Source organism: Ascaphus truei, chromosome 2 (genome assembly GCF_040206685.1).
Source record: "Ascaphus truei isolate aAscTru1 chromosome 2, aAscTru1.hap1, whole genome shotgun sequence".
Lineage (NCBI taxonomy): Eukaryota > Metazoa > Chordata > Amphibia > Anura > Ascaphidae > Ascaphus > Ascaphus truei.
Window position 1 is genome coordinate 384,875,039 of NC_134484.1, and position 21,693 is coordinate 384,896,731.

General features: G+C 38.5%; 1 protein-coding gene across 3 annotated transcripts in view; it reads right to left on the reverse strand.

The window, feature by feature from the left end:
- The window catches only part of HDAC9 (histone deacetylase 9), an 869,204-nt gene that overhangs the window by 772,706 nt on the left and 74,805 nt on the right, over positions 1-21,693 (reverse strand). For all 3 annotated transcript variants that reach the window (XM_075587185.1, XM_075587187.1, XM_075587186.1), the window contains exon 2: positions 6,654-7,042. The gene's annotated coding sequence lies outside the window, so the exon portion shown is untranslated. The remainder of the gene's footprint in view (positions 1-6,653; positions 7,043-21,693) is intronic.

Sequence of the window (21,693 nt, forward strand, 5' to 3'; positions counted from 1 at the left end):
TGAAATTAAAAAATGAAAATAGGTATATAATGACAAATATAAATTGCAAATGGAACAGGATTACCCATGAATCCCGATTCAGTTCTCAATTATATATGTGTATGCTAAAATATAATGATTTAAATCGCATAATCTCATATATTGAGCTATTGAAGATTCAACATAGTTTGACCGGAACAGAAAGCTATACTAATATATTTAGTTCGTATTCTTTACTAATTTAATATATTTCTATATATATATTGAACGGCAGATAAGCTAAAAAGCTACGTCATATTCCTAGGGGGCTTTTTATGCTACCCTGATGTGGTGTCCTGGATTGGCCACATAACACATCTCAAACAATATATATAAAGTGATTGTTTAAATATACACTATACTTATTTCTATGCAGATAAAAATAATATAAAATAATAATAAAAAATATAATTAAAAATTATTTATAAAGAACAAATCATATAAAAAATATATTCAAAATGTACATATATAAATATCCATACAGTCATCCATCATTCAACATATCCTTGAACTCTTCCTCTCTCCTTCTCGAGTATATATATATACTATATATATATATATATATATACTCGAGAAGGAGAGAGGAAGAGTTCAAGGATATGTTGAATGATGGATGACTGTAGTCATTTATTACCACAATGTTTGTGTATATATACCGTGATATTAAATGAGTAGGACTAGTATTAACCTATTGTGGACACTTCTTTTGAATTAGTTAAGCTGTGTACTCCTTCAATAAAAAATTGATACGGAATGAATAATGTGGATGGGATGGGAAAATTGGGGGGGGGGGGAGAGGGGAAAAAACTGCTTGGGATGTAGGAGTGTAGGAAAAAAAGGACCGAGGGAAGAGAGCTGATGGCTGGGTTCCCTACTGCACCGACACACTTTATTCGAGCAAATACCCAGTATGTACCTGGCAGATACCTGGAATGCGCCGCTCCTCACCTCTGACAAGCCCCGTTGCGTTTGCCTTCCCAGCCTGGGTTCATGCCTGGCTGACGGGCGGCTGATCTGTTAAATGATAATGATTAGGATTTAATAGGCTGCAATGCTTCGCGTGTCTACCAGATGGCATAAATTCATGAATTGTAATGCAGTATATATATATATACTGTGCAGTATTGCAGCCAGCGGGAATAAAATGCTTCAATCCCTGCTTGGAAAATACCTCAATGCACTCGGGCAGAAAACAGTCACAAACCTCAATACACCCGGGTATACCCGAATTCGTGGGACTAGCCGAGCTCGAATAAAGTGTGTCGCCAGTGTAGATTAGAGCGACGAGAATCCAAGGGGTCAGGAGATCAGACAAGTGTACTAGCATCCAGACACTCATTGAGTCCTCCAGGGGTGAGGGTCCCTAACTGGTGGATCCAATAAGTCTCCTGTCTGCACAAAATCTTATAACGATCGCCTCCCAGAGCACAGGGTGAGATAAATTCCAGGCCCATTATTGTCATACATTTTGGGTCCTGATTATGTATAGCTTTATAGTGTCGGGAAATACTATTGACAATTAATCCCTTTATGACACTCCTTCTGTGCTCTAGGAAACGGATGCAGAGGGATCTAGTGGTGCGTCCAATATAGCGTAGTCCGCAACCACACTGGATACAGTAAACCACAAAAGAACTAAGACAGTTTATATAATTTCTAACCTGATAGATATTAACTCTATTAGGAGAACTAAAATCGGACCGGACCTTCAAATGTCTACAGGTAATGCATCTACCTCGTCCACATTTATGATTTCCTTTGAGGCCATTAAGAGCTAATCTATTGGAGATATTTTCTGATTTCAATTTAGTTGGAGCTATAATACTCTTCATACTTCTGGCCTATCTGTAGACAATTGATGCCCGATCCGGAAGAATGCCCTTCAAATGAGGATCACATCTGAGAACTCCCCAGTGATTGCGCACAATTTTTTGAATAGCTTTATGAGACTGATTGTAGGTGGTAATAAATCTTAGACTAGATTTTGCAGTTTTGTCTACAATCACTGGTGAGTTATAATCCAGACGCGATGTGACCTGCCTATTTTTTGATGTCTGTAACATGGTGGATCTATCAAATGAACTGACTTTCTTAAAGGATTCATTAATTAATTGGTTATCATAACCCTTTTGTTTGAATTTTAGGCTGAGTTGTTCTGACTGCTGGACAAAATCAATATCTCTGGAGCAGTTTCTCCTGATTCATTGAACTCTTTGAAATCCCTCGTGTCTGCGAATGGTTTCAGAACCTCTTGGATACTATCAATTTCTAGTTCAAGTTCCTTCACTTTGGTATCTCTAAATTGTATCAAGAGTCTCATTAAAGAGAAGGAGCATTTATCCATAGTGTCGTTCCATTCCTTAGTGAATTCCATATTAGTCTCAAAAGTGGGAGCTTTTGTTATTCTAAGTCCTCTGGGAATGATTTTCCTATCTATATAGTCCAGAAGGGAACATGCGTCCCACCAGTGGCGCATCTCATCCTTCATGAGTTTTTCTAATTTATAAAAATTCTCCTTTATATCAATATCATTATCTACAATCATATCATTTGTTACCTCTGGAAATGAGACTAAGCCACTACGTCTCATATTCCTCTCTTTCGCAGTTTGCATCATGATTATAACTATAGTCCTAGATGCTGGACTTAAATGAAATTCAAATGAACTCTCTAAATTAATATAATCTAAATGAAACGTGCTATTTAGGCTGCCACTAAACGGTTTGTGTCTAAGACACGTATACAAAAGCAAAAAATTGTAGCGCCAAAAAACAGTACCGTTGTATATTTTATGATAAGTGAACTATAATCCCATCAATTAAATAGAATGTGTATATAATACTAAAAGTGCATAAAGTGATATAATACAAAATTTAGTTCTTTTGTGGTTTACTGTATCCAGTGTGGTTGCGGACTACGCTATATTGGACGCACCACTAGATCCCTCTGCACCCGTTTCCTAGAGCACAGAAGGAGTGTCATAAAGGGATTAATTGTCAATAGTATTTCCCGACACTATAAAGCTATACATAATCTGGACCCAAAATGTATGACAATAATGGGCCTGGAATTTATCTCACCCTGTGCTCTGGGAGGCGATCGTTATAAGATTTTGTGCAGACAGGAGACTTATTGGATCCACCAGTTAGGGACCCTCACCCCTGGAGGACTCAATGAGTGTCTGGATGCTAGTACACTTGTCTGATCTCCTGACCCCTTGGATTCTCGTCGCTCTAATCTAGGGAACCCAGCCATCAGCTCTCTTCCCTCGGTCCTTTTTTTCCTACACTCCTACATCCCAAGCAGTTTCCCCCCCCCCCCCCCCCCATTTTCCCATCCCATCCACATTATTCATTCCGTATCAATTTTTTATTGAAGGAGTACACAGCTTAACTAATTCAAAAGAAGTGTCCACAATAGGTTAATACTAGTCCTACTCATTTAATATCACGGTATATATACACACATTGTGGTAATAAATGACTACAGTCATCCATCATTCAACATATCCTTGAACTCTTCCTCTCTCCTTCTCGAGTATATATATACTGGATGATGGATGACATACTTGAATGATGGATGACTGTATGGATATATATATATGTACATTTTGAATATATTTTTTATATGATTTGTTCTTTATAAATAATTTTTAATTATATTTTTTATTATTATATTATATTATTTTTATCTGTATAGAAATAAGTATAGTGTATATTTAAACAATCACTTTATATATATTGTTTGAGATGTGTTATGTGGCCAATCCAGGACACCACATCAGGGTAGCATAAAAAGCCCCCTAGGAATATGACGTAGCTTTTTAGCTTATCTGAGGTTCAATATATATATAGAAATATATTAAATTAGTAAAGAATACGAACTAAATATATTAGTATAGCTTTCTGTTCCGGTTAAACTATGTTGAATCTTCAATAGCTCAATATACAGTATGAGATTATGCCATTTAAATCATTATATTTTAGCATACACATATATAATTGAGAACTGAATCAGGATTCATGGGTAATCCTGTTCCATTTGCAATTGATATTTGTCATTATATACCTATTTTCATTTTTTAATTTCATGTAATGTCTTTTTAATAATATATATATATTCTGTAATACAATGTATAATAGAACAATTGATAATAATTGGGAGTATAAACATTCTCTATATATAATTGACCTTTTATGCTGGTCTTCCAATTAGGAAATCAAATAGATATCAATTTATAAGTTATACATTGTAATTTAATGAATTATTGATATTAATGAATTGTAGGTATAAATGTGTTATATGTATTTACATTTCATTTTGAGCTTTTAGCATAATCATCTATTTACAAGAATTTTGTTTTTGTTTTTGAGATCCTTCATGCATTCTATGTCCATTCCCCCTTTGTATTAGTCCTTATTCTGCCTTTATATAGCTAGTTGTGTATGTAATTGGTGCCTTAATCAATACCAGCTTTTTAGCAGGAGATAGGTTAAATAATTAACCTGTTACGGGTTGCCTAGCAATGGACTGGCTATAAGAGGGCAGGACTTAATTCCATACATCATCAGCCCTTTGAGAAAGTCGCCCGTTGGTGACGAAACGCGTCAGGGAAACTGACAGCGCAATTACGTCACGACGACGCTGCGCACGCGCACGAGGCCAAACCTAGCGTGGGAATGCTACAAGCGGCCATTGGAAGTGGAGAGCTGATTTCTGGACAGCATACAGACGGCAAACGGAGCCTCTGGTACCTGGTTCGTTGTGATTACGTTTGGCAGTCCTGGAGGAGTCCACAGAGACGTTTTCCTGTATACAGAACCGGATGGTGGTGATATGAATTCACAAACTGCCTTTTATATATTTTAATCCTGTGAGTGCGTTTCCAATCCCCCCCACCCTCCACCCTCCTCCCCTTTTTTACAATAAACATACAGTGTTATGCTATGGGGCGTGCGCTCTCTCTTTCTGTTTTTAGATATCTGTGGAGGTGGTTAACCCCGTGTGAGAGCAGCCGAAGACCCCTTTATCTACATCAAACACCTTCCATTATGGACTAACTATTGAAGGACTGGTTGGACTTTTTATATATTTTTCTTTCTTTTTCTTCAGCACTTTTTGCACTTTTATGCATATCAATTTGGGTGTGTTTTAGTTTAGCTCATTAGGTAGTATTGTCAATAATTACATGTTGTCAAATTTTGTATTATATCACTTTATGCACTTTTAGTATTATATACACATTCCATTTAATTGATGGAACTATAGTTCACTTATCATAAAATATATAACGGTACTGTTTTTTGGCGCTACAATTTTTTGCTTTTATATATATATATATATATATATATATATACACACACTTATATATATTCATATATACATATATACACACACATGTTTATATATATATATATATATATATATATATATATATATATATATATATATATATACACATACAGTATATACAATATATACACACACACACTATATATATATATGTTATTTGTATAGGTATATGTAGCACATGTTATTGCACCCACTGATAATGCAGAATATATATACAGTGTATATATATATATATATATATATATATATATATATATATATATATATATATATTAGAACAAGAAACAAAGAGAAGCGCAGGCTCCATAGCATATAGCTGTGTAAAATTGATGCACATTAATTAAAACAAGCAGTCACAAGCAATTGCACTTACAGGATAATAAAAGAACACATTTATGGGAGAGAAATATCTAAAGGGAGTCATCAGCGCGGGTAGAGGAGTCCCGAGCTGGCATCATCACGCACGGGTGTTTGCATGAGGTGTCCCTGGTCTATCCACTCACTCAGCAGTCCAGCCAGCTGATTCCTTCCTTGCCAACAACTGATAGAAGCTATAGGAAAACACAGAGGCATTGCGTGACGCTGAGGGGTGACGCCAGCTCGTGACAGGAGCTGCATGCGGATACCATTTGATCAGGTGCACCCTGTATATTTGGGACTCCTTTGCCCCTGCTGATGACTCCCTTTAGAGATTTCTCTCCCATGAATGTGTTCTTTTATTATCATGTAAGTGCAATTCCTTAAGACTGCTTGTTTTAATAAATGTGCATCAATTTTACACAGTTATATGCTATGGAGCCTGCGCTTCTTTTAGTTTTTTTTTCTTAGATTCTACAGTGGGTGGCTATACCACTTTCTTTGAAGCTGCAAAGTACTCCAAGGATCTGTTTGCTGCAATTTTCACCTCTCTTGAAGTTCACTGAGTGGAACTATTAGGATTTTATCCTTTTGGATTTAAGACCTCAGTCTTTTCATTTATCACAGTGGTTATTTATTATTTATTTAGTAGGGATTATTTGTTATCACAACTAATTTATTTAGTTATTATTTTAACATTGCACTATTATTTATTTTTTCATATTCTAAAGCGCTACTATTTGTGTGTGTTATATATATATATATATATATATATATATATATATATATATATATATATATATATACATAAAATTATTTTCAGCCTTTATCGATCCACTGGTGATTGAGGGCCCCTAAACTATCTTCTAGGCCTCTTTTCTCCATTTTGCTTCAACATGTTTTTGAATGTTATTCTCCCATCTTACGTTTGGTTGTTGTCTTTCCTTTTGGTACCCCTCAGCATTCAGCCGAGTGCCATTTTCTCTGTACCCTAATTTCTTCTTGCGATATGTTTGTCCCACTGCAATTTGAAAAATGTGCTTGTGAAGCCATTCATTTTTCCATCTCTTTGGGTTATACCCAGCGTACTCTACATCTCTACGTCCTTCATTTATTCATCTGAAGTTGAATTATCTTTGCATTTTGGGTAGAACTTTTTCATTCATATGTGAGCACAGGCAGATTACACATGATCGATAATATTCTGATTGAGAGGAAGGTTTCCTTGAAAGATTGTCTTATTTCTTCCAAATGCACTCCATCCTATCTTCATTCTTACTTGCCGGCCAAGGTGGGGATGTATGTTGGATATTACCTGAAGAGACAGGAAAAATAATGAGTTGGTTTGAAACAAAACAAAAGTCTTTGACCTCATCACATGGGTGAAGACATTAAAATGGCAGTGTGTCGGACATATCGCAAGAAGAAGTTAACATAGTTGAAACAATATTGGTATTCTAGTGAATTCCATGAAAAAATAAAAGACAATGACCAAAAGTAAGATGTGAGGATGAAATCAGAAAATGTATTGGAGCAACGTGGAGAAGAGAGATTTTCAACCGTAGTACCTAGAAGATCAGCTTTGCACTGGCCCTTCTACTCCTCCAGTCAGGGCATTATTTCCCATAAAATGTTGGTAGTAATGTACATAATTAGTTGAGAAAGTACAGGGAAAAGCTAGCAAAAGTGATTTGAAATGTAATTTAACAAATTGAATTAGGTAATCCGTGCCCAACAAAGCATCTCGCATCTATTGAGGCAATCTCCCCAGCCTTGAAAATAAAATGTATGAGATTTTTCCATGCGCAATTGCATTTTATACTTAAAAGGCGTACTGGAAATTGCAACATTTGCGAGATATTTTGCACGGATTTGCAGTTGGAATGAAATTGCTTCTAAAAAAGCCTTTCACGCACGTTTGGACATTCGAGAAAGAATTTTAGAGAACAGTAACATGCTAATCCATGCAGATGGGGCTCTTTCTACATGATTAGCGCAGCTACTAGAATAGACCCCTTAGCTGCTTGATTATACTCTGAGTTATCTGTGTTCTTGTACAAATTCTTGTAGAAGTCTCAACTCTCTTTGTGATGGGTCTTTTATTGTTGATCCATTATCTTGCTTGAGTGTGATGATTTCTTTTTCCCAGTAATAAATTGCTGGTTCGTCTTCTTTAAACTTTTGTTATCTTTAATAGTCTTCTTTACCATATCACAGTAACATGTTCATACATCCTCAGTTATACACTTGCAGATCGTCTTGCACAGCTCTGTACAGTATATTCAGTTCTTCTTCTTGGATATTGGGATTGTTTCATTTCTTGTCATTTCCTCAGTAACTTCCTTGTCTCATCTGATATTTTCCTACATATTAAATTTGTTTGATTATTTATTATTTTATTAATTTAAGTGGTAGTTGTGCTAGTCTAGGGTTATATATATATAACTGTGTGTATATATATATATATATATATATATATATATATATATATATATATATATATATATATATATATATATATATATAACTATATATATATATATATATATATATAACTATATATATATATATATATATAACTATATATATATATATAAGTGTGTATATATATATATATATATATGCTGTGCTTAAAAGCTGTGTGAACAGCAGAGCATTTGCTTATATGGGTTCTATGTAAATGGATTTCAGGCAAAAGGTGACACATTGTGTGCTCATTTGCATGTCATTTCCCAGATCCCTTGCTGCAGTGGAAGCACTGTATGCTAGGTGATAATGGTTGAAAGGCAGGTTTGCAGATCTGTCTTAAGACATGTGAAAGTGCTCGAAAGTTATATTCTTTATTTATTATATATATATATATATATATATATATATATATATATATATATATATATATATATATATATTATATATACTTATATAATATATATTTCTATATAAATAGTTTCATAAGGAGTTAAACAGGAATTAAAAAAAAAGGAATCAGGGATTCCTTGCCCAACACATTTTAGAATCTAAAGGGTTGTGCAAATTATCAGAACCTCCCTCAATTGGTCTTATAAGTGTTTTAAAAACTGGCTTTGAAAAGATCTACAATTGTGTCACCCCTTTTTTGTATTTTGGTATGAATATTACGAAAATGTAAAGTATTAAACAATGAAAGTATCTGCATTACGTACACTTACATATACAATATACTAAGGGGTTATACATTAAGCAGTGATATTGCCAATTGGGGCACTATTGCAAGGAAACACCTTAAAGTCAATAAGAACTTCTAAGTAATGAGGCACAAACCTGTGCTTTCACAATATAATGAATAACTCCCTAAGGGCGTTTTTTTTATATTGGCCGAAGTGGCCAATTGGGTTAACTTCAACTAAAAAAAAAACATTGAAATCAATTCGGACTTTCAGTCGAAAATCGCCCAAATTACCACTTCAGACAATATAGAATTACCCCCTAAAACGCTAGCTAATTATGCAGTTAGTGAAGTGATGTCTTCCTTATTAGCTTGCTCTCCGCATTATTTTTTGAACACAATAGATGATGAACACAATAAACTATACAGGAATGTGTGGCTGTAAGAAAACTCCAAAGCTATAAAATTGAAATGCAGAAACCCTCAATACAAATATCACGTTTCTGTAGGTAAATGGCTGGGGAAAAAAACAGATGGTCTTTATCAGCTGGAGTTAGGGGCAAGCCTAGTTTCACACATGGCCTTGCGATAACATTAGACCTGTTTATTTTATTCTATATTTAATATTAAAAGGTAGAGTATGCAGTGGTTTGCACCTCAGCAGTCACCACTGAACTTGTCCAAGAAACAAAACAGATTTTCCCTTGTAACATTCCAAAGCTCAATCTCTTTCTATACAATTGTTGGAATATGGCAAATCAGGCCATCAATAATCTTTCATGCTGACCACTGGTATCTGCAAGCAATGCTGACGGTTATTTTTGATCATAAACAAACCTAAAAATATTTTCAAAATGTAATACAATTGCTTTTTCAGCTGATATTCGAATCTTGTTTATATTTATGCTTACTGACCATTATCTGTGTAGAGCTAATATATTGTGTATGTTGAGAATAAAAAGAGCTTTGAAAAATAAAACCAAGGTTATGTTTTTTATTGTCAAGTTTTTTTCTCATTGAGGGATTTCCATTTAATTTGACTACTTTATGCATTTTATATGTATGGTTGAAAGAAATTCCGATATTAGGACACAGTCTCTTTATTATGCTAATTTTACATAAACAAATCTCCTGAAAAGTGCTAGGAAAAACAGAATGTGTCAGCTTACAAATAAGATATTAACATTCCTTGGTGTAATTTTTATTTCTCTTATGTTATGTATTTAATGACAGGAGCGTTTTTATTTATGATGCTCTCTTATTTTATGACTGCTTTCAATTTACAGGGCCAGAGATATCTTCAATTCAAAGTCAAACAATTCGTCCTTCATCACCTCTTCAAAGAAAAGACATATGAAAGCTTGTGTACAACAACACACATGAAAAATGGTCAGCTTGGTCCAATAAAACATTTCACAACCTACAAAATCGATATCCTCATTAAGTAAATAGGGTTAAGTGACTTTGGTTCATCTAATACTCACATATCTAGCCCCCATTTTTTCTTATGGGATACTAACATTTTTAGAGTAGGGGGGAGGTGTGTGTGTGTCCGTTAACAATAAAGCATTGAATGTTATAAAAAAAATAAACCTTGGAGATGTGCGCCACGCACGTGGCCAGCCTGATGAAGCAGGGAGAGGAGAGAGCTGCAGAGAGAAGAAAGCTGCAGTTTCCGGGTAAGGCCTCGCGCGGCGGCCATTTCGCTAAAAAAAAAATTGGAGATGTTTTTTAAATCGGGAGCCACGCTCAAACCGCGTTATATGTGGATCCGCGTTGTAGCGGATTGCGCTATAACGTGGTTGAGCTGTATTTCACTAGTGCACTTTAAATATGACATTATATTAAAACCAAGTGCAAAAAGTGGCTTAATGAACAAAACACCAATGAACCTTTAAATAACACCCACAATTACCCACAATGCTTTCTGTTCTAATTATTTAGCTTAAACACATGTGGAGTAGCCTGCTCATCATAATGATAAGCAGGCTACTCCACATGTGTTTAAGCTAAATAATTAGAACAGAAAGCATTGTGGGTAATTGTGGGTGTTATTTAAAGGTTCATTGGTGTTTTGTTCATTAAGCCACTTTTTGCACTTGACAAAGACCTATTGGGTCGAAACGTTGTGTATGCTTTAATAAATCTCTTTATTTTGGAAATCCGTGTGCCCCATCTTCATTCCTTTTTGTATGTCGTGGATTGGATGCAGCCGATCGTACATTGATGGGAGCACCGGTAACTGTATCACTTTTTGTTATATTGTGGTGTGCAGCATTTATTCCTTCCTTCCTATTGGGTCGAAAGGTTGTATATTCTTTAATAAATCTCTTTATTTTGGAAATCCGTGTGCCCCATCTTCATTCCTTTTTGTGTGAAGGAGAGACATGGAGAGGTGAGAAGGGGGTGAAAGAGAGAGACATGGAGAGGTGACGGGGGGGTGAAAGAGAGAGACATGGAGAGGTGACAGGGGGGGTGAAAGAGAGAGACATGGAGAGGTGAGAGGGGGGGTGAAAGAGGGAGTCATGAAGAGGGGAGAGGGGAGTGAAAGAGATAGACATAGAGAGGGGAGAGGGGGGGTGAAAGAGACACATGGAGAGGGGAGAGGGGGGTGAAAGAGAGACACATGGAGAGGGGGGTGATAGATATACACATGGGGTGAAAGAGAGACACATGGGGATGGGGGGGTGAAAGTGCGACATGGGGGTGAGAGACATATTGGGGGGAGGGGGAGAGAAAGACACATGGGGAGGGGGATGAAAGTGCAACATGGGGGTGAGAGACATATTGGGGGGACGGGGGGGTAAAGACACATGGGAGGGGGGTGTAACTGTGACATGGGGGTGAGAGACATATTGAGGGGAGGGTGAGAGAAAGACACTTGGGGGAAGGGGAGACACTCTGGGGAAGGTGAGAGAGACACTGGGGGGAGGGAGAGAGCGAGACACTGGGGGAGGGAGAGAGACACTGGCTGGAGGGAGAGAGAGAGACACTGGGAGGGAGGGAGAGACTGACTGGAGAGAGAGAGAGACACATGGGGAGGGGGGTGAAAGTGTGACATGGGGGTGAGAGATATATTGGGGGGAGAGGGAGAGAAAGACACCTTGGGGGAAGTTGAGAGATACTGGGTGGAGGGAGAGAGACACTGCGGGAGGGAGAGTGTGAGAGAGTCACTGGGGGGAGGGGGAGTGTGAGAGAGACACTGGGGGGAGGGTGTGTGTGAGAGAGACATACACTAGGTGGAGAGAAAGAGAGAGTGGGGGAGGGATAGAGAGACAGGAGGGTTAGTGAGAAATACTGGGAGAGGGAGAGACTGGGGGAGAGGAGTGTGAGACTGTGGAAAAGGGGAGAGAGGTTCTGATGTGGCGGGGAGAGAGAGATTAATAATACAGCATAAATGGTGACACTATTAGACAAATATCATAATATTTCTGTTTAAGTGATGTAATTTGTGCTATAAATACTTTTTTTGATGTGTCCCGGTTTTACTTTTGAAAATCTGGTCACCCTAGCTGGCGGACAACATCATGGTGTGCGCGGGGGCTGCGGAGATATGGCGCCTGAAGAGGAAGGGCTCCAAAGAGGCCAGGGGAGGAGCACGCCCCAGCGCAATGACATCAAACGTGCTGCAGCGCAGACAGAGGGGCCATAGCCTTAATGTATTAGCATAATCTGTTGTTGTTAGAGCCGATTGGCGGTCTTACCTTACTGTCTGTGGCTGATACTTAATGTGCATGAGCAGCCTCTATCGTGACCTCCTGATGAAGCACGCTGTTGTGAAACGCATAGAGGTCATGAGGGGCTTCTCTGCGCACTTACCCAGTGGCTGGAATGGAGAACAAGGAAGCGCAAGCAGAGGGAAGCTCTGTCGTGTGTGGGTGCTATCTGGACAATTTGCGCCAACACCGACCACCCGCTACCGCTAATGGTTAGTACCAGTTCCCCTCGTGGTTATCAATCGGGTTCTCCATAGAAATTTCTATTATGAATATTTAGTTTGATTAACATTGATTTTCATTCGTGTTTTTTGGTGTTGTGCTTCATAGAAGTTTATATGGGTTCAGTATCCCTATATGTGGGAGTGACCATGTATTTCATGTAGGAGTTAAATGTTTATTGATTTGTGTTTTTTTCTACTGTAATTTATCATTTAATTATTGTTTTTTGTGGTCTTATGACCAGTTATTAAAATTGTTATATTTTAAACTAATCCGTGGTGCGCTTGTGTGTGCATTGTGGTTTTTTTTTAACCTAGTAATCTGGTTAAGGGCCGTCACCCTGTATACTAACTTGTAGTCTTACCTACATTTTCAGAAAATACAATATTGCAACGTTCATGCACTGCTCATTCTATAGACATAATATAAATAGGGTATTTTGGGGAATGAGCCCAATGGACCTGATGCTACTAGAGTCTGATATGACTTAAAATGGGAGTAAACCGACAGTCCACTAAAGAGTATATATGGCAGATCACCGTGAGCATCAATTAGTAAAATAAAATGCAGTATAAGAACTCACCCTGGGCGGGGGGCCCGTTGTGCAGACTCTGGCTGGGTGCGAAGGATGAAGCATCCAGGGACACTCCACTCGCAGACCTCTTAGTGCCACAGCTGCTGCCCTTACCCGCCTGGTGTCACTGGTATCTCCGTGTGATTAACTCTGGGTGACCCGCTGGGGTGCCGTCGGTGACGTCAGATCTATCCCTGCGCGTGCAGTCCGGGTATCCTCCCTCCGTGGCGGCTTCACAAGATGATTGTGGGATCCCGCTGGATAATCGCGCTCACGCTGTGTCTTGTTGATGGAGGAGTGCTGATCCTAGTGCGTCTCTGCGACACTGCAAACACTGCGCTCCGGCGTGTCCACGTGGGTGGGAAGGGAATGATGACGTCAGACCTCAGACGGGCGAATCTCGCGGTGATGTGCCTGCGTGCACCAGCCTTGTAGTAGTAGAAGTAGAAGTGGTGAAGAGGCGGTCACAGCAAAAAGTCAGGTTCAGGAACGGTTGTGATTAAAACAGCTTTATTGGTACATGCTGTACATCTCAGAAGGGGTCACTCTGACGCGTTTCGTCCCTCGTCGGGACTTTTTCAAAGAGTATACTACCCTTAACACACAGACCCCTTAAATAGGAGGAGACCCATTCTGATTGGCTGGTCAACAGATGACAGAAGGTTTCTTAAAGCTCAATCAGGTTGATATTGAAACAATGTTTGGGTTTAACCCATTAAATGGGTCTGTGTGGAAATACATGGTTAAAACATACATACTTAACAAACGAAACAATATATATATATAAAATCAATGGTATACAATGGGATGTAGAGCAATAACCAATATATATTAAAATGATTATTTTCACAACTATGGTGGTGTGGAGTATTATTTAATTATGTTCTAGTCTAACTTAGATAAAAATTAATAATGTTGGTCAATATTTCTAAGTAGAATTGCCATAAGTGAATAGAAACGATATATTGCCTAAATATATTTGGATATGGATTAGTACAAAATGTAATACAAACAATATATACTGTTTTATGCACATTAACATATTTTGGAAATGCAATAGGTATCAAGATTTGATTATTAGGGTATAGTGATAGTTTAACTCGTAACACGCTGGGTTGCAGTTATGTGGACACACACTCCCGGTCACCCTCCACCTCACACGGCTATAGAAAGTGTTTTAACTCCCAGTCAATATTAATGCCGTGTGGGTGAAGGGTGTCGAGGGTGTATATCCAGAACATCTCTCGCTGATTTAGTGTGTTCTCTCTGTTGCCACCTCTGGGGTGGCAGTGTATATGCTCAATAGCAGAGAAGGTGAAATTCTTAATGCCTCCCTTGAGGCATTGCGTAAAGTGTCTGGATACGGGATGAAGAAGATCACCTTTCCTGATTAAGCGGGCATGTTCTGCCATTCTGGTTTTTAATGGCCTAATTGTACGACCTACATAGCTTGATCCACATTTGCAATTAAGTACATATATGACATAACTGGTGTTACAATTTAGAAAGGTCTTGATTTTATATTCACGTAAATTATATTTACACATGATCTTATTTGTTGGTGATGCGTGTTGGCACATGGTGCAATTACCACATTTGAAAAATCCCTTGGGGATACTACTGATATGGGAGGGACCACTCTTGCTAACAAACATGCTAGGTGATAGGTGTGATGCCAGTGTCTTCGCCTTCCGATAGGTGAACCTGGGTCCACCTTGGACAATTGAGCGTATATCATTGTCCAATAGTAGAGTGTGCCAATGCTTGTGAAAGATGTCACAGATTTGTTTGGACTGTTGGTTGAATGTTGTGATAAAATAAGGACTTTTTCTTTCACCAGAAGCATTGGCACTCCTCTCCTTAGGAGCTGATTTTTTCCTTTTGCGGATTAGATTTTTTCGTTCTGTTACATTTGCCTTGTCAAATGCTGCACCAACATCTTTGGCGGAATACCCCCTGGCGAGAAATCTTGTTGACATCTCTCGTGATCGGGACAGAAAGACCTCATCGTCAGAGCACAGCCTTTTGAGTCTCATAAACTGAGCTCCAGGGATATTTCTAATTAGAGATTTTGGGTGGCAACTTTGTGCACATAGGAGTGTATTCCTGGAGTTCTCCTTACGGTAAATGTCTGATTGAATTTGCATCTTGTTGTCAATGTACAGGACCAGATCCAAATAGTGAATGTGATTAAGGTTATGTTCAAAAGTGAGTTTAATGTTTAAATCGTTAGTGTTTAGATAGTCTGTGAAGGAATTCAGTGTGTGTTCATCACCCTTCCAAATTATTATCAGATCGTCAATATACCGCTTATAGAAGACGATATTTTGACGAAAAGGGTTATCACTGTGAAAAATAAACCGTGCTTCCCAAAAACCCATAAATAAATTAGCGTATGATGGTGCGAAGCTCGTGCCCATTGCGGTACCCAACAACTGTAAATAAAAAAGTGAATCAAACATAAAGTAATTGTGAGTGAGCAAAAATGAAATAGATTCCAATAAGAAAGTGCAATGTGAGAAAGATAGAGTGGAAAGTTCTAAATAATATTCAACGGCTGCTAATCCATGTTTGTGTTGTATAATAGAATATAGTGAGGCCACATCAAGTGTGACCCACCTGTATTCTTTGTGCCAAGTGAAGTCCTGCAAATTGACAATCAAGTCTGCTGTGTCTCTGACATATGAGGGTAACTGTACCACCAGGGGTTGCAGAAATTTGTCAACATACCGTGACAATCCATCTCCCAAAGATCCAATGGTGGTACAGTTACCCTCATATGTCAGAGACACAGCAGACTTGATTGTCAATTTGCAGGACTTCACTTGGCACAAAGAATACAGGTGGGTCACACTTGATGTGGCCTCACTATATTCTATTATACAACACAAACATGGATTAGCAGCCGTTGAATATTATTTAGAACTTTCCACTCTATCTTTCTCACATTGCACTTTCTTATTGGAATCTATTTCATTTTTGCTCACTCACAATTACTTTATGTTTGATTCACTTTTTTATTTACAGTTGTTGGGTACCGCAATGGGCACGAGCTTCGCACCATCATACGCTAATTTATTTATGGGTTTTTGGGAAGCACGGTTTATTTTTCACAGTGATAACCCTTTTCGTCAAAATATCGTCTTCTATAAGCGGTATATTGACGATCTGATAATAATTTGGAAGGGTGATGAACACACACTGAATTCCTTCACAGACTATCTAAACACTAACGATTTAAACATTAAACTCACTTTTGAACATAACCTTAATCACATTCACTATTTGGATCTGGTCCTGTACATTGACAACAAGATGCAAATTCAATCAGACATTTACCGTAAGGAGAACTCCAGGAATACACTCCTATGTGCACAAAGTTGCCACCCAAAATCTCTAATTAGAAATATCCCTGGAGCTCAGTTTATGAGACTCAAAAGGCTGTGCTCTGACGATGAGGTCTTTCTGTCCCGATCACGAGAGATGTCAACAAGATTTCTCGCCAGGGGGTATTCCGCCAAAGATGTTGGTGCAGCATTTGACAAGGCAAATGTAACAGAACGAAAAAATCTAATCCGCAAAAGGAAAAAATCAGCTCCTAAGGAGAGGAGTGCCAATGCTTCTGGTGAAAGAAAAAGTCCTTATTTTATCACAACATTCAACCAACAGTCCAAACAAATCTGTGACATCTTTCACAAGCATTGGCACACTCTACTATTGGACAATGATATACGCTCAATTGTCCAAGGTGGACCCAGGTTCACCTATCGGAAGGCGAAGACACTGGCATCACACCTATCACCTAGCATGTTTGTTAGCAAGAGTGGTCCCTCCCATATCAGTAGTATCCCCAAGGGATTTTTCAAATGTGGTAATTGCACCATGTGCCAACACGCATCACCAACAAATAAGATCATGTGTAAATATAATTTACGTGAATATAAAATCAAGACCTTTCTAAATTGTAACACCAGTTATGTCATATATGTACTTAATTGCAAATGTGGATCAAGCTATGTAGGTCGTACAATTAGGCCATTAAAAACCAGAATGGCAGAACATGCCCCCTTAATCAGGAAAGGTGATCTTCTTCATCCCGTATCCAGACACTTTACGCAATGCCTCAAGGGAGGCATTAAGAATTTCACCTTCTCTGCTATTGAGCATATACACTGCCACCCCAGAGGTGGCAACAGAGAGAACACACTAAATCAGCGAGAGATGTTCTGGATATACACCCTCGACACCCTTCACCCACACGGCATTAATATTGACTGGGAGTTAAAACACTTTCTATAGCCGTGTGAGGTGGAGGGTGACCGGGAGTGTGTGTCCACATAACTGCAACCCAGCGTGTTACGAGTTAAACTATCACTATACCCTAATAATCAAATCTTGATACCTATTGCATTTCCAAAATATGTTAATGTGCATAAAACAGTATATATTGTTTGTATTACATTTTGTACTAATCCATATCCAAATATATTTAGGCAATATATCGTTTCTATTCACTTATGGCAATTCTACTTAGAAATATTGACCAACATTATTAATTTTTATCTAAGTTAGACTAGAACATAATTAAATAATACTCCACACCACCATAGTTGTGAAAATAATCATTTTAATATATATTGGTTATTGCTCTACATCCCATTGTATACCATTGATTTTATATATATATATTGTTTCGTTTGTTAAGTATGTATGTTTTAACCATGTATTTCCACACAGACCCATTTAATGGGTTAAACCCAAACATTGTTTCAATATCAACCTGATTGAGCTTTAAGAAACCTTCTGTCATCTGTTGACCAGCCAATCAGAATGGGTCTCCTCCTATTTAAGGGGTCTGTGTGTTAAGGGTAGTATACTCTTTGAAAAAGTCCCGACGAGGGACGAAACGCGTCAGAGTGACCCCTTCTGAGATGTACAGCATGTACCAATAAAGCTGTTTTAATCACAACCGTTCCTGAACCTGACTTTTTGCTGTGACCGCCTCTTCACCACTTCTACTTATAGACATAATATACAATATAACCGTACAAGTTAATTAAGTTGCAAGGTTAAGTGTCCGTGACATAGTCCACCCGTGTAACCTAATCGGTTAGTTCCAACACATTTTTCTTTCCTTGATTTCCCGTCCCTTACATTCACAGACTTCATTTTAATGCTTGCTGTATCTTGCACACAGTCAATATTAATAACTTCATCAGGATTTTCCATCCACGTTGCATTTGTCAGAACTGCCACCCACTTGGCTAAAACATATTCTGTGGTTTCCTGGGTGCCTTCACTAGTTTGATAATATCTGTACACAGCAAATGAAATTGAGGCTCTGGATTTTTGAATCCCAGATCAGGGAGTTCATTCCCAGTAGGCCCAGGAGGGCGTCAATCTGCTTCTGAAATAACAGCAGCACTATAAAAATCAATTGTTTCTCCTTCCTCTTTGTCATCAGTGAGGGCATTGAGTTCACCTTCCATGGTCTCCTTTTGTGACCAACGTATCCCTTTTAGCATTGTAATCTCTTTCTCCAATTTAGTACTAAATGTATACAGTATGCCCTGTGATCCTGTTCTCTATTTCTGACCTGCAGCTGTTGGTGCTCGTTCCAGACCTTGTCTATCTCCAGCTGCAGCCAGGCCTTCTCATTGGTCGTGATGTCCAGCAATTTGCGGGCATTGGCCATCTTGGTCTCATAGTGCAATGTCAGGCCGGCCACTTGACTCATTAACTTTCTTCGACGGGAGTACCACTGGACTTCCAGTGACGCTTTTCCATGTGTACGAACGAGAACACCTTTCCGTCCTATTCTTATTAGAGACTCCATCTTTATAGCAATGCATGGTTATGTACCTTACAAAACAAACATTTCACGTTGGCCATTTAAAAAACCCTGCAGATAAAACTTGATACTCAGCACTTTGCTAAAGCTTTGTAAAGCTTTACACAGCTTTACACAGCTTTACACAGCTTTACACAGCACAGCAATCTTTTCATACCCGACGGGGCAGACTTTACACTCAGCACTTGCTAGATGCCATTTTCACTTTCTTCAGCACAAATTTTGGTTTTCTGCTTGGGTTCAGGGCCTTAACATATCTTCATCTACTGACCTCTGGGTGCTATTGCATCCACACTTGACACATTCTCTGTGTATGCTGTAAATACAACTGGTCATACACAGTGGGATAGACTTCACTCGCAGTCAGCACTTTACTTCAGCTGGGCAGCCATTTTAAATCCCCACTTTTTTCTCAAACCCACAGACATTTCAGTGTCTGCCTGCACTCTCCACCATATGTGACTAACGGCTACCTTTATGTAGCGCTGCTGTTAGACCAGGCTCTTCGCGACACAGTCTTCTAAGGTTTAACTTGTAGAAATGGGGGACAAACATGGGGCACTCCGCCCTCAACCTTCAGCGGTTACTTTTTCCTTTAGTGACACTAAATATTTTAAACACAGTCACTTTAAAAAACAAAATAAATCATAAAAACAAACATCTACTCCTGTCAGGAGTCTAACTTACATGCATATCCCTATCTGCAATATTGGCTGGGTAAGCCAGTTACCAACTTTAAATAACACACAGAGATAACATTGAGTCCTTAACTGTCAGATGGGGACAGCATCCCAATAGATCCTCAGATGCTGCAACACGTGGGGGTATCGTCTACCCCAAACTGGATCCTGGGGAGCAGTGTTCTCCCAGCCTCCAGGCTCTAAGAAAGCGTGAAGCAGCCAACCTAACTGCACTACAGTACTGTATGTTCCTCTTCCTCAATTAGGAGAGCAGGTGAGTAAAAACAGGAACCACTGTAAACTCTGGCCTGGAGTTTCCATCCCATAGTCTCAGCAAATGTGAAACTGTGGAATGGATAATTTTTTCCATTTTTTGCACGTTCTTCCTTAAATCGGTCAGACAGCTGTCTAATTTTCTGTGAGTATGTCACAATATATATATATATATATTTTTTATATATATATCAAATGGAAATATTACTATATGCTCATTTGCATGAGGTGACTACTACTCTGGAAGCAAAAGGTGGCACTGTGTGCTCATTTGCATGTCATTTTCCAGACTCCCTTGCTGTAGTGGAAGCACTGTGTGCTGGGTGAAAGGTAGGGTTGCAGACCTGTCAACGACATGCAAATGAGCATACAGTAATATTTCCATTTGCTATATGCTTTACTGTGGAGGGTTTTTGTCACTTTTTTTACCCACCATAACTTAACTAAGTAAATGGCTAAACGGTGGAGGTTTCTTGTCACCTTTTTCAGCCACCATAACTTAAAATGTGTATGGGAAATCCTACAGCCTTGAAAATTGCAAAGCCAGTACAACCAACCTCACACTGATGAGACCCATTAAGGTTGAAGGTTGAAGGTTGAAGGTTGAAGGTTGAAGGTTGAAGGTTGAAGGTTGAATGTTGAAGGTTGATAGTTGAAATATGTCTGCGAGTGGTTTCTCTGGCTTTGCCATGCTGTGCTAAAAGGGTTCCATGTAAAAATGTATTTCCGGCAAAAGGTGATATGGTGTGCTCATTTGCATGTAATTTCCCAGAATTCCTTGCTGCAGTGGAAGCACTGTATGCTATGTGATAATGGTGAAAGGCAGGGTTGCACACCTGTCTAAGACATGTGAATGTGCTCACAAGTGATCTTTTTATTTTATATAAATACAAACATTCAGTGGAAGAGCAGGTGAATGTCTAAAGCTATATAGATATAACTTATGAGATACCGCTCGCCAAAATCAAATCATAAATAAATGTAATGAAAACAGCCGGTGCAAAGGGGATGGTGATAACAGACACAAACATATAGGGAGACAGAGAGTTCTCATATAAGATCCCTAATAACTGCACAACAAGGCTGTTGAATGTAATACGGGTTCAAATATTTGAACCCGTATTACATTCAACAGCCTTGTTGTGCAGTTATTGGGGATCTTGTAGGAGAACTCTCTGTCTCCCTATATGTTTGTGAATGTCTAAAGCTGACAGAAAGAAATGTTGTGCTGTCTCTTTTTGCCAGGTATGATCTGGTGAACTTGGAATATATATATATATATATATATATATATATATATATATATATATATATATATATATATATATATATATATATATATATATAGTGCTTGACAAATCACCCAAAAATCTACTTGCCGAACCAAAAAATCTACTCGCCACCTAGTCCCGCCCCCAACCCCGCCCCTAGTCCCGCCCCTAAACCCGCCCCCAACCCCGCCCCTAGTCCCGCTTTAAAAAATACATAAATAAAATAAATTCCTA